Source organism: Rhinopithecus bieti, unplaced genomic scaffold (assembly GCF_001698545.2).
Source record: "Rhinopithecus bieti isolate Rb0 unplaced genomic scaffold, ASM169854v2 scaffold_4658, whole genome shotgun sequence".
Lineage (NCBI taxonomy): Eukaryota > Metazoa > Chordata > Mammalia > Primates > Cercopithecidae > Rhinopithecus > Rhinopithecus bieti.
The window spans coordinates 124,017-127,279 of NW_016804523.1; the positions used below are offsets into that span (position 1 = coordinate 124,017).

The 3,263-nt window shown below is 39.4% G+C and overlaps 1 pseudogene; it reads right to left on the reverse strand.

Moving 5' to 3' along the window:
* Positions 1 to 1,205: 1,205 nt before the first annotated feature.
* LOC108527555 (HIG1 domain family member 1A, mitochondrial pseudogene) lies at positions 1,206 to 1,504 on the reverse strand (annotated as a pseudogene).
* Positions 1,505 to 3,263: the final 1,759 nt, after the last annotated feature.

The window sequence follows — 3,263 nt, forward strand, 5'->3', positions numbered from 1 at the left end:
TGATTTTGAGGCCAGGCATGGTAGCTCATGCCTGTAATCCCAGCACTTTGGGAGGCTGAGCCAGGTGGATCACCTGAGTTCAGGAGTTCAAGACCAGCCTGACCAACATGGTGAAACTCTGCCCCTACTAAAAATACAAAATTAGTCGGGCATGGTGGCACATGCCTGTAATCCTAGCTACTGGGGAGGCAGGAGAATCACTTGAATCTGGGAGGTGGAGGTTGCATTTAGCTGAGATCATGCCATTGCACTCCAGCCTAAGCAACGAGCAAAACTCAGTCTCAAAAACAAACAAAGAAACAAACAAACAACACAAGAATTGTGATTCGGAAATAAATACCACTACCATGTAGCTCTGCTGTAAGCTTTCTAGATTTCGTTTATTTTTTATTTATTTATTTGAGACAAAGTCTCACTCTGTCACCCAGGCTGGACTGCAGTGGCATGATCTCAGCTCACTGCAACCTCCTCCTCATGGGTTCAAGCGATTTTCGTGCCTTAATATCCCGAGTAGCTGGGATTATAGGTGTGCGGCATCACATCTGGCTAGTTTTTGTAATTTTAGTAGAGACAGGGTCTCGCCATGTTGGCCAGGCTGGTCTCAAACTCCTGGCCTCAAGTGATCCGCCTACCTCAGCCTCCCAACGTGCTGAGATTACAGGTGTGAGCCACTTTGCTCAGCCTAGGTTTGGTTTAAACACACACACATACAATTTCAGTTGTGGGAGGCTTTAGAAGTTATACTCCATGCACTTTTTTAAAAGAGTTCCAAAAGAGCCAACCAGTCCACAAGACAGGCAAAAAAGAGTTAAGCAGGATAAATAGGACTCCTACATAACATTAAAGCATGCAAAAATCTGCAGCAAACAGGGATTACTTCAAGGTTGGCCTACTGTCTTCTTTAGAACTGATTTCATCTTAACATTTTTAGAAGGTGGACATTTTAGCATCATCAAGTCCATTTAGGTGACATGTTTCTTTTGTGTTAACTTGACTCTCCTGAGTGACCTAGCTAGTGAAGCAGTCATGGGTACTTTCGTCAGCAAGCAAATCAAGCCTGCAAGAAAGGCAGCCAGTGTTCAAAATATCATGTTATTGTCTGAATACATTCAATTTATTTTCAACATAAACATGTAACCTCAAGAATGAAATGTGTAACTAATGCAAGCTCCTCCAACAAGACCAAGACAGCATCTCTTCTTCTTCTAAGGCTTAAGTTTTGCCCAGAATTCCCAATATAGGGAATAGCCCATACCAAGAGTCATTGCTCACACAACAAAGCCTTGGGTTGCCATACACATGTGGATCAGGTGAAGGAACGTTTTAATATTTCCCCTGATCTTTAATTTGTTAATCCATATGCAACAATTGCTGCAAAACCTGCTATTCCAGTGGGGATTAATGGTGTATCTTCAGCTTTTCAAATAGGTTTGGATTCCTGATCTTCATTATATGAAGAAAGAAAAACATCTCTGTTGGTTGACATAGTGATTGCTTGAAGAATCTTCTGAGAGCAAGAACCTCTCACAATCCAAACGGCTTCTCCAATCTTTACAGTGTTCAATTTTTTTCTTATTATTGAGTTTTAGGAATTTAGGAATTAGGAATTTAGGGATTTGTTATATTTTGGATATACATCCTTTGTCAGATAAATGTTTGCAATTATTTTCTTCCATTCTTTCATTTTTTTAACAGTGTCTTTGCAGATAAGTTTTTAATTTTAACAAAATCTGACATAACTTTTTTTTCTCTCATAGATTGTGCTTTTGGCATTATATCTAAAAACTCATCTCCTAATCCACATCATATAGATTTTCTCCTAGGTTTTCTTGTAGAATTTTTATAGTTTTACACTTTACGTTTAGGTCTACAATCCATTTTGAGTTAATTTTTGTGAAAGGTGCAATGTCCTTATCTAGGTCCTAGGACCATTTGTTGAAGATCCTTTCTCCACTGAATTGTCTTTGAATCTTTGTCAAAGATAAGCTGACTATATTTGCGTGGGTCTATTTCTGGACTGGTTTTCATCGATATATGTAGAAAACTTGCTGTTAGGTAGCTTAATACCTACTTTAGGTATTCAAATTTATTCTCTAAGAGGTAGAAAACAAGTGCCCCCAAGTCTGCTATCTCCCCAGAATGAAAAAAAAAACGGATAAAAATAAAATGCATTTAATTTCAATCAGCATGCATGTGTATGAAAATCTACCTCAAAATAGCTAAAATGGTAAAAGATGTGTTGCTATTTTAAAGTCAGAAGAGTTGGATTTGCCTCCGGCAGCTTTAAGCTTCCAGGGTGTTATGGCTCACTAGTTTCAGGTTAGAAAATTAGAAATGCAAGGCATGCTATGGTTTCAGTATCTGCCATTCTATCATAATTTTATAGTACAAGGGTTTCCAGGGAGGGACCTAAGGCAGAGGGTGGGAGGGAGGGGCAAAATTTATAGAGAAAAGAATGAAAGGTACCAAGAGAAATGGTCCAACTATCTGTCTTTATTTTAACAGCTTTCAAAGCAAGTCATGCATGCTGAGCACTGCAAAACACCAGTCATTTGTGGAGGGGGAAAAAAATCCTCTGGGAATGCACCGCTTGAGGGGAGAAAATGGCTTCATAAAGAAATGATGCAAACACCATACTTTGCCCTGCCAGCAACTTCTCTCTCAATTTGCAACTGCAGAATGAAATATCCGCTACACCAAAGCCTCAGTCAGCTGCAAAAACAATGTATTGTAATCTGATATTTATTTTTTCTGAAATGGATCCACGGCCCTGACATTTCAGATTCTGAAGCTTTGCAAAGCACCCAGAGAGCCTTTGCTGCCCTTGGGGGAGTGCAGAAGGCCATGAAACATCCTCACTTTTGCAATATAATTTTTCTTCAAGAACCCACGCCAGAGTTGGATGAGTTTCCATCTAGCTTTGGGAGGGAAAAACAAAAATGAATTAATTAAGCTTACCAGACAGCCTTCAAAAAGTGTAATGTCAGCCCTTTATTATGATATAGTATCAGCCAACACTTGGTTCACTTTCCCTGGGAGATACTGGATTGGAACTGCTCATCATGGAAGATGCACTTGGCTGTCGCAGCCCATACACTCAAGTGATTTAAATCTAGTCTCATGAGAGACTTGACATCATAAAGGGAAATTGTACTCAGGTTTTCTAATCTATGAAAACATTACCTCAATACTGCTAAACTTAAGCCTTACTACCATTTCTTTCTTTCCCTCTATCACAAAACTTCATGGAAGAGGAATCAATG